The sequence below is a fragment of the Thunnus maccoyii genome, chromosome 18, assembly GCF_910596095.1.
Source record: "Thunnus maccoyii chromosome 18, fThuMac1.1, whole genome shotgun sequence".
NCBI lineage: Eukaryota > Metazoa > Chordata > Actinopteri > Scombriformes > Scombridae > Thunnus > Thunnus maccoyii.
In genome coordinates, this window is record NC_056550.1 from 2,287,281 (window position 1) to 2,301,185 (window position 13,905).

Consider the following 13,905-nt stretch of genomic DNA (forward strand, 5'->3'; position numbering starts at 1 on the left):
ACTTGTCCCTCCCCCAGGTTTGACTATCTACCATATAACTATCATGTTACCTTTTTATCTTGTAAAGCATCTGTGCGCAAATAAATGATTCTGTGTAGACAAACATCATGGGTTATTTTTTAATTACAGTCTGTGTCTTTTGTTCCCATGCTTGTATAGCCAGTTTCCCTGCAGTGATCTTTTCATTGAAGGTCAGGATATTTTCAGTCAGAGATTCCTGGATTACAGAGTGCTGTTTAAGACTACAAGGCCACCACCAGACCTCAAGGCAGCAGTCCAGCTCCAAACTGCACGTACGCCTCTGAAAATGCTGAGTTGAAGCATCTTGGTCAAATCAGGATGAGGTTAGAGCTGGATAGATTCTCCTCTACTTTACACGTGATTTGAAATGCCTCTATGTTTATTCTGCCGTTGTGTGAAAGCGTTTAGGCCTCTGGTAAATGTGTGTATGTGGGTCGGATGTGTCGAGGGTTTGTGTAAGTGTAGGTGTGTGTTCTGGTTTGAGAGGATGGGCGGATGTGTTGGGGGTGTTGAAAATGTGTGTCTGTTTAGGGAGCTTTTCATTTTCATTTAAATAGTGAGACAAATTGTCCTTCTTGCCCTTTTTGAGTGAACACGTACACAATTTCTACACGTCTGCAAGCATGTGTCTTTGTTTCTCTGTTTTTAAAAGAAATTTAAAGAAAGATATAGAGCTGCAATTGTGCGTGCGTGATCTTTTTATTTCCAAAGTTCAAGGGTCCTGATCGCAAAGGTCCGGTTCATGGACACATGAACTCACGAGACATGGGATTAGAGGACCAGTAATATATCTAATATGTTTTAAAATGTTCATAAAAATCTTAAAAACACATTTTCTTAAAGGGACATTTTATCATTTTGTGATAGGGGTTGACATAAATCTCAAGTTAAAATGTTGAAGATTTTCTTGCAATCAAAACCTTTTTGGTTTATCATATATTTTTCAGCAATAGCCATTCAGTGTAGTTGCACTCTGTCATTACCTCTCTTTGTAGTAGTTTTCATTGCTTGTGGTGGAGTCTGCCATTCCTGCACCAGATTCAACTTGGCATTAGGGATAACATGAAAAGATGTGAAAAAATTCAACAGTTATTTTTTTTACTAACGTAGCAGTTAAATTAGCAGTGCTTAACACCAGTGCTGTGTCCTGACTGAAATTCTACCTTCTCTTCAGCCAATGGATTGATTGATGGGAAGAAAAGCGACATTCACGTAATATAAACAAGAACAAGTTAGCCCTCCGAGCTAATGCATGCTAACTACTTTGTGGGTGATATCTTGGGTCGTTTTTTGCCGATACTAGATATCAAACAAAAGCCAGAGACTATATTGTATTAAGTTACTGTGAGCTGTGAACTCACCACTTCTAAGCAGAAGGCAGAATATAAAGTTATCTCCGAGCCTGACAAGCATGGTCAATGCCTCTCCTCCCGCCGGGCAGCTCACCTGCTCCTGCCTCAGACTCACCCTGGTCGACGGCTGTCTCCTCAGCCTACCGCGGGGTGTGTAGCACTTTCAACCAGCATAGCAACCAGCATTACTAACTGCATAGCACCAGCTATGTTAGAATGAATTAACATTACATAAGTGCCGATAGCAGCACCGTTTGTCCAGGAGATTAACAATATTTCGGTACTGACCAGCCATGAACAATTACCAATTTAGTACCAGCTCTCAATACCCATCCCTACTTGGCATACAATAAATGACAGGAAATTATTCTAAATTTAATCATCAGTGTTTGTAATTTGATCTCACTGAGATCAGCCTCACTGTTTACTGTTTACTCTACCACAGCCACATCAGAGCTATTTTAAGCTGCTGCTAATGCTAATCCAACATTTCCATCAGCTGCTGCTTTACACTTTAAGCATTCAATGTTTACAGTACTGTGCAAAAGTCACTAAAAGTATGGAGAGGATGCTTTAAAAAATGTTGCCATGAATTGTTTTTATCAATTAACTAAACTAAACTAACTAAATAAACCTAAATGAAATCAATATTTAGTGTAAGAACGCTTTGCCTGGTCCAAGTTGCCACAGTTCTTCTGTGAATTTAGTCATTTTAGCTGCTCCTGTCACTTCATGTAATCCCAGACTGACTCCATAGTGTTGAGATCAAGGCTCTGTGGGGTCCAGACCATCTGTTGCAGGACTCCTTGTTCTTCCTCTTGCTGAAGTTCTTTATGACTCTGACTGTGTGTTTGGGCTTATTGCCATGCTGCAGAATCAATTTGCAGAATAAATTCCCTGATGATATTGGGTTATGAATGAGAATCTAGACATCTAAGGTGCCTAAAACTTTTGCACAGTACTGTACATATATCAAGAAACCAGGTTACTCAGGTAATTGGAGAATGTGTTTACATGCACTGTAGTTAGATATTGTAAATCTGTGTATACATGCAACAGGTCAGTAATCAGTTTGGAAGCATAGCTTACTTATCTCAATTGTATTATGCTGCGTTGGTCCTGACCTTTTTTCTGATTGTTTTTTTGGTGTGGTGCAGTCTGCTCATTCTGAAACTTTCTCATGATTCTAAATAATAGGTTCTTTCAGAGAAACAAGCTGAGCAAATGTTAGCAGCAGCTTGGCCCGCAGCCCTCACCGGACGTCCTGTGTCCACCAAACAGCGTCTGAGAAACACTGATTTTTAAGATGAAACTGCTTTATTCAGTGTTTTTACCCGTTTTAATCACTGGGTCTGTTAGATCCGGAGAGGAGGAGACCTTTGTGGATAATTTGGCTCCCGGTAAAAACATCTTGAGCGATGAACACTGAAGTAGTCCTAACCCGAGGAAGCTGGTTGTTTAATAATGAAGACAACTGCCATGATCCCTAATACTTCACACCATCATCACACTCCATCTTTTGTTATTAAGACCCGTAGCGGCAGAAATTAAATATTGTGCATTTAATTGGTCTGCCTTACAAGAGAACCCTGCAGAGTCCTCTGTTTCAGCACCGTTGTATGTCTAATATCCTTAGTCAACTCAATTAACACAAGGTTCTGATAACAGTCCTACATTTCAGTAAGTGCAAGGAGCTGTGTTTGAAGGGACCAATAACAGGAATGGCAAGATTTGACAGGGTAACACAGCACCTCTCTGAATGACTCTGGGTCTTCCTCCAACTAATCACAGCTGCTTGTCCAGAGTCCTTAGGGTTCCTAAATAACTGCCTCTGAAACTTACTTTTAGCCATGGTGCCATATCAGAAGTGTTCATGTCAGTCTTCACAGGCCATAACAACCGCTGTGAGCAGGGTTTGAACCTGCGCGGGGAAACCCCATTGGATTTCGAGTCCAACGCCTTAACCACTCGGCCATCACAGCTGCTTACATCATTTTTTGTTGGTTTTCTCGATTGTTGTATCTAAATTTCACTCACTGAATGTTGTACATAAGTGCACATTTTTACCAGGAAATCCAGTTTGAGTGACACATCAATGAGCTTGAAAGCTTATCAGACAGCAAAAAACAAATGTTCATAATACAATGACAAAAAATGATACAACTCTGGAAAGTTATCACAGTGATGATCCTTTGATCTTTTGTTACAGTGATCACTGGCTAAACAGTAGAAATACCACATCCCAGTTGCAAAGTAATGTACCCGGAATGCGCACTTGAATGTATTCAATTGGCCAGTGAAGGGTGCTTGCCAAATGACATTGGACTGCAACTTTCTTGCTGGACAGCTTTGATTTTCCCAATCAAATGATGAGTGGCATGCATTTTTTCACACAGCGCTGTTATCTGTCTGAACATGGCATACTCTAACTGCTGGCTGCCAAAATAATACATTCTGAGCCTTTCTGTTACTCACTGTATCATGACAGAAAGGCTCTGTGCTTTGACAGCTCCTGTTAGCAAGGTTTGAAACTATGCAGGGAAATACTGTTGGATTTCAAGTACAATGCACTCAGCTATCACAGATGCATAGTCCTGGGAAGCCAGTTTCAGTCTTATTACAGTCTGTTCAGTTGATATTTCACCGGCTGAATACTCTTGAAAGTGTACTCAAAATTCACAGTCCCACAAAAAATGGCCAATATGAGTATTTAATTGGTCAACACACTGCCTTGCCAGTGAACCCTGCAAAGTCCTCTGTTTCAGCACCACTATATGTCTGATGTCCTCGGTCTACTCAAGTAACACAAGGTGCTGTTAACAGTCCTGCATCTTAAAAAGTGCAAGGAGCTGTGTCCGAAGGGACCAATAACAGGAATGGCAAGATTTGACAGGGTAACACAGCACCTCTCTGAATGATCCTGGGTTGTCCTCCACCTTATCACATCTGCTTGTCCAGAGTCCTTAGGCTGCCCAAATAACTGCTTCTGAAACTTACTTTTAGCCATGGTGCCATATCAGAAGTTTTCATGTCAGTCTTCACAGGCTCTGTGCCATAATAACCGCTGTGAGCAGGGTTTGAACCTGCGCGGGGAAACCCCATTGGATTTCGAGTCCAACGCCTTAACCACTCGGCCATCACAGCTGCTTAGATCAATTTTTGTCAGTTTTCTCAATTGTTGTAAAAAATCTATTCTATCTAAATTTCACTCAATGAACCTTGAACATAAGTGTAAATTTATACCAGGAAGCCCAGTTTGAGTGATGCATCAATGAGCTTGAAAGCTTATCAGACAGCAAAAACAAATGTTTATAATACAATGATGAAATCAACTCAACTCAACTCAACTCATCAACTGGAAAGTTATCACAGTGACAATTGTTGGACCTTTCGTTTTAATAATCCCTGGTTAAACAGTAGAAATACCACATCCAAGTTGCAAAACAATGTACCAGGAATGAGCACTTGAATGTATTCAGTTGGCCAACACAGTTGCTTGCTGAATGACATTTGCCTGCAACTTTCTTGCTGGACAGCTTTGATTTTTCCCAATCAAATGATGAGTGGCATGCATTTTTTCACACAGTGCTGTTATCTGTCTGAACATGGCATACCCTAACTGGTGGCTGCCAAAATAATACATTCTGAGTCTTTCTTTTACTCACTGTATCATGACAGAAAGGCTCTTTGCTTTGACAGCTCCTGTGAATAGGGTTTGAAGCTACGTAAGGAAACACTGTTGGATTTCAAGTACAATGCACTCAGCTATCACAGCTACATTGTCCTGGGAAGCCAGTTTCAGTCTTATTACAATCTGTTCAGTTGATATTTCACCCACTGAATATTCTTGAAAGTGTACTCAAAATTCACAGTCCCATGGGCCAATATGATTATTAATTGTCCAATAAAAGTCCTCTGTTTCAGCACCCCTGTATGTCTAATGTCCTTAGTCTATTCTAGACTACTCAACTAACACAAGGTGCTGTTAATCATACAGAAACCAAAGTAAGTGGTCATTCAGATCAAAACAGACCCTCATATTTGACTGGGCAACATATCACGTTTCTGGATGACCCTGGATAACCCTCCTCTTTATCACCTCTGTTTGTCCAAAGTCTTTAGGCTGCTTAAAAACACCTTGTGAACCTTACTTTTTGCCACAGAGCCATGTCACAAGGGGCCCAGTCCTCCAGAAGTCCACCATCATCTCTTTGGTCTTGGAAGTGTTCAGCTGCAGATGATTTGACCTGCACCATGTCACAAAGTCCTCCACCAGGCTTCTGTACCCCCCCTCCTGTCCACCACTAATACACCCCACATTGTCAGCTGAGAACCTCTGCATGTGGCATGACTCAGAATTGTACTTGAAGTCAGAAGTGGAGAGGGTGAACAAGACCGGGGAAAGAACAGTCCCCTGAGGTGCGCCAGTGCTACTGACCACAGTCTTGGAGGAGCAGTCCCTCAGCCTGACACACTGTGGTCTCCCTGTGGTGTTGAAGGTGCTGGAAAAATATCCTCATGGCGCTGCTCCCCTTGTCCTCGTGAGCATAAGCCCTATTTAGCAGATAGAGGATGGAGACAGGAGAGGAGAGGTATTCATTTGGTTGCAAACCTGCAACCTCACCACTAGATGCCTTTTAGTATCATATACTTTGGTCCTTTAAGACCACAAAATACCCTGGATTCACTTTGTGGCAATTGCTTTGTGGTTATTTGATTGATTACACTTTTCTTTGGTCACAATGTATGCACCACTAAAGCACAGTATGAACTGAAATGGTAAGAGCCTTCAGGTGGTTCTTGCATTATTACCTAATCTTGGGGCTATCTGTCTCTTGGGGGAGCCGACTGTTAAACTGTACTTTTAATACTTCTCATATTTCCTTTGATAGTGTGCTTACACTGTGCATATTCTTGAATATATTTGTGTGGAATTAAATTATAACCACACCTATGCAGAGGTAAGCGGGAAGGAGTGCTACAAACTTCAAAAGCAAGCACTGATATTACCCTTAAACGTTAACAGAAGTCACACTAGAAGACACCATTTTACCTCTTCCTTCATACATACATTTAATTGTCTGTCCACAAACCCTCCAACTCCTCTTCCTTCCCCTTCTCCCTCCTTCTTTCAGCATTGCAGTAAACTGAGCCAGGAGACTCCTCATCTCAGGGCTGATTCAGTGCTCACTGATAAACACACACGTGTCCATTTATTCAGAGAACAAAAGAATTAGTGGAAAATTATCAACATTAACAGAATCAGGTGATATGAGAGCAAAGGAAGGAAAGAAAGAAAGAATCAAGGACATAGTGTGCCAACATCCTCTGGCTCACTGTGACTACCTCTGTTTATTATTTCCTTCCTTCCTTCCGGATCTCACAAACACCCCCACACAAACCCACACACATAGAAGTCTTACAGCCAAGATAAAACCATTCTCTCCATCCACTCACCCAGTTGCTATGTCACAGGAAGTTCATTACTAATTCAAAGAGCCATTTAGGTTAACAGTCCATGTTTGTAGGTTTAGTCCAATACAACTGAGGTCAGAAAAGGAAAAAGAACATGAATATTTAGTAACTTTTTTACATGAAGGGTGTGTTCATCATACAGTTTATCTAGTTCATGGAAACATTCAGTGCTTTTGCAAACATGACATAACAACATCTACATATTTTCACTGTCTTGAGTTTGGTTACTATAGATTCACTAAATACACTTAAGTATGTGGAAACCTCAGCTCACTTACTTTTCTTGGGCTGCTTTTAGATGCTTGGCAGATAGCCATGTCAGGTCTATCCATCTGTCCACCACTTTGGTTCAGACTGAAACACCTCCACAATATTTGGATGGAGTTCCATAAAATGTTATGCAGACATCTGTGGTCCTCTGATGATATATGCTACTGACCTTGGTTTTCTCCTTACTTTTCCTCTAGTACTACCATAAGGTTGATAGTGAGTGAAATGTCTCGACAAGTACTGAATGGATTGCCCTAAAATTTGGTGCGGACATTCCTTACAGAATGAACTGTAATCACTTTGGTGATCCCTTGACTTTTCATCTAGTTCCATCCTCAGATCAAACTTTAAATCTATCCAATACTTTGGTTTATGACCAAATACCTGCAACACTAATGACATTCCCTTTAGCCTCAGCTTTACTTTGTATTTTGTGGTAATTAGCTAACATTAGCATGCTAACATGCTTAACTAAGATGGTGGCTGGAGTAAACCTGACCAAGTGAACATCATCAGCATGTTAGCATTTAGCTGACAGAGCTGTAGTGGCTCAGTACAGCCTCACAGAGCTGCCAGCATGACTGTAGACTCTGAGGCTGCATTCAGACCCAGAACAGCTGTGTTAAAGAAATGCAGGAGGAAATTTGAGTCAAAGTTCAGTTGGAGCTACAGATGAATGAGTTTAAAGGCTTATCAGACACCAAAACACAACACAGAGGTTCGTAATACTGACAGACATGATTTTAGAACTCTGGGAAGTTGTCACAGCAGGAATTGTTTTATCTTTTGTTGTGATGATCACAACAGAAACTTAGCGTTACACGTTACAGTAATTCACCAAAAACGTGTGGTTGCATGTACAGTATGTGATTGGCCAACACAAAGCCTTGCTGTTTGATGTTGTGTTGCGTTGCCTTGCGTTGTGTTAGATAACATATCCAGAAACAGATCACAACACATTTTAATTTAATGTAAATGGGAAACTGTCACAGTAGTGTACAGTTGAGAGAGCTTTCGAGCTCCAGCCGCTGTGAGCAGGGTTTGAACCTGCGCGGGGAAACCCCATTGGATTTCAAGTCCAACGCCTTAACCTCTCGGCCATCACAGCACTTTAACAGGCTTGGATGAGCTTGAGTTAAAAAGTCAAATTATACATTACATTATATTACTGTGTGTTGTTTCATCTGTCCTTTTCTTTCAATTTAGTATGTAACCACAATCAAATATGAAGGAAACAAAAATTTCAGTCTTTGTTTAGTTTAGTTTCTTATGCTGACACCTTGTCCTTCCTCTAGGCTGAAACTTGGAGAACCTACCTGTTGTGGTGAAACAAATCACCTGCCTCAATTTGATAGATGTGTGAACTTCCTTTCTTATTGAACACAGGGGGGAAAGTATCTTACAGTGACAAATCAAGCTGTCAATATGCACTATCCCCTGCTTCTAATGGACATCTATCATGCAATCCCTCCATTATAGCAGCAGGGCAACGTCAGATACTGTGTTCAATAGGAAAGGACGTTCACACATCTATCAAATTGATACAGGTTACTTGTTTCTCCACGATAGGTAGGTTCTCTGAGTTTCAGCTGTCTTTGCCTCAGTTTGTTTATTATAGCTACATTTTTATTTCTACAATACACGTGTAGCTGTGATGAGCAACATGTGATTGATGTGATTCTGTGTTATCTTAAAAATCCTTATTTACTGGTGGATCATTATGAGGTGATTATGATGTATGTTGCAATATGAAGATTAAATAGGCAACTATTTACATAGCAAATATTTTGTTCCCAAAATGTCCGCAGTTTTGCGGTGCCACACCAGCCTGCAGTTGGAAAGTTGATCCAGAGTCAACTTTTGGAGAACCGCAACCCAACATCACGCTGTGGTGGCCAATCACAGCCAGCGATCAGACTGATCAGAGCTAAACCTTGAGGGAGTACAAAGCCGTTTCTAGGAGGAGGGGAGGACATTTCTCTTTGTTTGATGTTGTTAACAGTAAAGTTAACAGTAAAAAGATGAGAGAAAGAGAGCAAAGAGCACCCGCGAGTGAGCAAGAGAGAAAGAGAGAGAGCAGCTGTGGTCGAGTGAGCTAGACAGTGAATGAAGAGAGGGAGCGGTGGTAGTGAGAAAGCCGGTGAATCGGATCAGTAAAACATTATTTTCTGATTGTTTCACAGCGGTTATGTTTTGGAGCACACACACACCTACACATACCTCCGCTCAACCCTGTGGCAGTGTACTGCACAGCCTGATTTGGTCTGAATACGGCCTTACATTCAAGCCCTTGCCGAACGAGTTCACACAATGCTGATTAAGCCTATGACCACCAGATAAATCTCTCTGTATTTCACTGGGTTTTTAAATCTCATGTTGGACGTGACATTCCCGCTCTGGCCGTTTGCCCATTAATTGTGCGGCTCTTCTAGACTTTCCAAATGTTATTGGACCAAATGGATCAAATTCTGATAGTGAAATTAATCATTTCGTGGGGGTTGTGTGACGCTCAAAACAATTTATCCACCGTTTTACAGCCGCAACAGTAGGTTATGGCCAGTATGTACTGGCCATCGGGCATACTGGGACAAATCCTGGTGGGCTGTCAAAAAATAAATTTTTGGGCCGGTGAATTGCAAAATATATCCGTTTTTACTGGCCCTCTCTGTGTGCCTGTCATTCGGGGTGCACATGAGAACATGAGCGCACCGCTGCAGGATTGAGCGGAGGTGTGTGTGGGTGTGTTTGTGATTTAAAACTTAACCGCTGTGAAAACTGTGAAACAAAGAGGAAAATAATGTTATATTGATCTGATTCACCGGCTATCATACTACCACCGCTCCCTCTCTTCATTCACTCTCTAGCTCACTCGACCACAGCTGCTCTCTCTCTCACTCGCTGGTGCTCTCAGCTCTCTCTCTCTCTCTGTTTTTCTCTCATCTTTTTTGAAATGAGTTGGCAAGCCGACAGAAAAGTCTAACTTTACTTTTAACGTTATCAAACAAAGAGAAATGTCCTCCTCTCGTCCTAGTAACGTCTTTGTACTCAGGCAATCACAGCCGAGCTCCCCCTTTACTTTACTGCCAGAAGGGGGAGACAAAAGTCCTGCACTCCAGCTTTAACCATGCATTAACTTATTTATGTAGTCATTGTATATTTTATTTATCTATCTGTGTATTTCATGCATGAGCATTAATAGAATAAGCTATTTTTGCCATCCATAGACAGTAAAAACATAGAACACCACCAGCCGTCTCTTTTGACCACTTGGCCAGAACAGCTCTTTTATGATTTCACATAAAGCCTCATCATCGTCTTACAGTTCAGATTATAGGCAGGAGTTTGATTCCTGCTGGGGTTCCCAGTAGAGCCCTGTTGTTTGCTTATGAAACATTTAAGGGATTCTTAGTCCACCCACTGATTTCTACTTAGAGTGTACTGTTGCTGCTGTGCAGTGCAGACGTGGGCAGCAGTGGAAACATCCAGGGTATCCTTGGAGCTTTTCTTATGTATCTTTCTCACACACCATACATACAAACAGTACCAGATTGTTACTCATACAGTGTATCATGATACTGAACTATGCTCTCTCCTCTGGGCATCTGCAGCCTGACTCACGGGTTCCATATCACGCTCAACATCTTTCTCTCTGTGTCTCTTCCTGTTCCTCACATTCTTTCTCTCTCTGTTTAATCTCTCTGTCAGTGTTGTGTCTCTTTCTCACAGTGAGTCATACATGGTTTGTCCGGCTGTCATGTGCACAAACTAATCTGATGAAAACCTGATTTAGATAGAGACCATCTCTAACCACTGACAGTGCTTCAACACAAGCAAAAATATCCTCATGCTGCTATTATTTAACACTAATAATGCTGTAATTTGTGACAAATACACAGAATCAAGGCTGATCTATCGATTTTGTTTCACATGTCTTAACAGGCCAATTGTTAATGATGTGATGCCATATTCAAGATATTTGCAGCCACTACAGCTAACTCTGGTAAAAGGAAATGTTGCAGTGTGAACCATGGATGTATTATAAGAGCTGGATACCAGACCAAAAATGACATCCATTCAGTCCAATTAGCACTGCTCAGCTGGCACATACGCCAAAAAATGTTTCTGCCTTTTGGGTTTGCTTCCACGTTGTGTGGCCCACTGAATATGCGCAGTAGTGTTTCCTTAGCTGCCCCCACCAGACTACATTGTGATGACATCACGGATTTTTAAATCGCTTTGTATCAAAAATTCATAATAGAAAGAGTCATAATTGACCTCATTTATAGTTCAAGGTGTCCTGTCAACAGTTTTACAGACTCTTTTACAGTGGTTTTCGATGGGGAAAATGCTTTTTGGCCACAGGGGGATTTTTTGCTGCAATACTGCGAGTGGCCACTGGGAAAAATTGGTTGCACGGCTGAGCGGCGGAGCCCTAGCCAGCTCCTTTATAACAATGTAAAGTTTATGGGTCGAGCAGGAACTCACAGGCAGGGCCATTGAGGAAACACTACTGCACATATTCAGTGGGCTGCACAATGCGGACGCAAACCCGGACGCTAAAAACTTTTTTTGGTGTATGCACCAGCCAAGCAATTCCTATAGGACTGAATGGCCACCATTTTTAGTCCGGTATCCAGCTCTTATAATACATCCATGGTGGAGACGTGTTGGCCATATTTACATACAGTCAATGGTACAGAGCAGCAGGTTTCTTCAACAGCTTTGGTGCCAGGCCTCCAAATACACTGAAAAGCCTCCTGGAATAACAGGCTGCTGAACATGGAGCGTGACAGGGGAATGTGGAGGACAGATTTTGTAAAGCAGTTGGAGGTCTACCCATTTTCCCATCTGGCCAGAGGTGTACATGAACTGAGAACAGTGAGACTAAGAGGCAAAGTAGTGAAAGAAGTATTCAGAACTTTTACTGAAATAGAAGTAGAAGTGCTGCAATATAAAAATATGCTGTTATAAGGAGAAGTCCTCGGGTGTCACTTCAGTAAAAGTATATATGCATTTAAGCAAAATATACATAAAGTATAAAAAGTAAATAACTTCAAGAAAAACGACCCTTGTGAGTGTCATAAATTTTGTAATATTATTGGTTACTATGGTTACTATTACTGATGCATTCATGTGCAAGTTGCATCTGACTGTTGTAGTTGATCAAGGTAAAGTGAATTTTAAAGTCTGTATAAAGGAAAATGAGAGATTTCTTTTCAAACACATTATACATGTTAGAAAATAATTGCTGTAAACATGTGAAAACATGTGAACTATGTAGTACTGAATTGTAGAGTTCGAGTGTTTAACTGTTTTTCACCATTTCTGTGATGGTGACTCTATGACGTAGAGGGGATGATTAGAATTAGGTCAAATCAGACCCTCTCTTACAGCTATAACAGTTAGTCGATTAACTGATTAGTTGTCAACTGTTGAATTAATTGCCAACTGTTATGATAATCATTGCGTTTGGAGTCAATCTCTCTGACTCCTGCTTCTCATATGTGGATATTTTCTGGTTTCTTTTTGTCCTCTATGACAATAAACTGAATATCTTTGGGTTGTGGACTGTTGGTCGGGACAAAACAAGACATTTGACAACGTCATCTTGGGTTTTGGGAAACAGTGACATTTTATGGATCAAACAACTCATCGATTAATCTTGAAAATAATCAACAGATTAATCAATAATGAAAATAATTGTCAGGCCACAAACATAGCAGCATAAGTTTGGAACTAAGTTACTCTATCAATAGTGTCCTTTAGGACTACAAAAAACGAGGTTAATGATTGGGTAGTGTAATAAATCTAACCATTATGTTAAATTATAGCAAATTACTAAGATTTGCTCAGATTCTTCTCTAAGGGTCAGTATGACAGTAAGTATAAAGGGAGGTGGACTGATCGAAAGAACAGTTAAGTGCAGCAGGTCAGTAAATATATCAGGTTTAGCAGAGAGGTCAGCATCAGGTTTGCTTTGGCTCTTACAGACTATTAAAGGTAACCCTAACCCTAACCCTAACCCTAACCTCTAGTATAAATAGGTCCCCATTTTGTTTGTCTCATGCACACTTGTATGATGCGATACACATTCCCGCCAATCACTTTACATTATTCCAATGAGCCACAGGTGGCTGTAATACACCAAGAAACACAACAATGCAGCAACAAAGGTGAGGAAGAAGAATGCAAACTAGTGAATGTAGCATATGTCATTAGCTAAATGTTAAATGTGAATTTGAATATGAGGACCAGATGCTTAACAGAAGAATAAGTGTGGTTGGAAGCCCAGTGTATATGAATACAAATGAAACCAAGACACACAGCTAAGTTTCAATGAATATGCAAGAGTTCAACAGTTTAAAAAAAAGTCCAGTTCGTCCTACCCCACACTGTGGGCACAACCCAGTATCACGGCAGTTTGATCTATAGATTTGTGTACATGGACATGAATTTTCCATGTTTTTTGTGACACTCTTGTGAGCACAACTTTCAAACTAATATATTTCAATTTGAATTAATTTCATGCCTGCAGCACTTTTGTTTTTTCTCACTTTTTTTCAACTATAACTGCTACTTTACTCAACGTTTAATCACTTGTTTTTATTTCTTCATTTCTATTTCTCTTCTCTCTTTCTGTTTTCTCTTCTATGTTGATTGGAGTACTCTAATTGAACTGTTTACTTGAGTGCACTTAAACTTGATATTTCAAGTACACTCAACTTTTCAGTTCTTTTTAGTTGAACTAGGAAAATGAGTTGAGGTAGCTAAAAGTGCAACAAAGCAA

The 13,905-nt window shown here is 40.7% G+C and overlaps 3 non-coding genes across 3 annotated transcripts; all 3 read right to left on the reverse strand.

Moving 5' to 3' along the window:
- Nucleotides 1–3,273: 3,273 nt before the first annotated feature.
- On the reverse strand, nucleotides 3,274–3,355 carry trnas-cga. Its single transcript has one exon. It is a non-coding gene; the product is annotated as a tRNA-Ser (tRNA).
- Nucleotides 3,356–4,435: 1,080 nt separating this feature from the next.
- On the reverse strand, nucleotides 4,436–4,517 carry trnas-cga. Its single transcript has one exon. It is a non-coding gene; the product is annotated as a tRNA-Ser (tRNA).
- A 3,627-nt stretch (nucleotides 4,518–8,144) lies between these two features.
- Nucleotides 8,145–8,226, reverse strand: trnas-uga. Its single transcript has one exon. It is a non-coding gene; the product is annotated as a tRNA-Ser (tRNA).
- Between the last annotated feature and the right edge of the window lie 5,679 nt (nucleotides 8,227–13,905).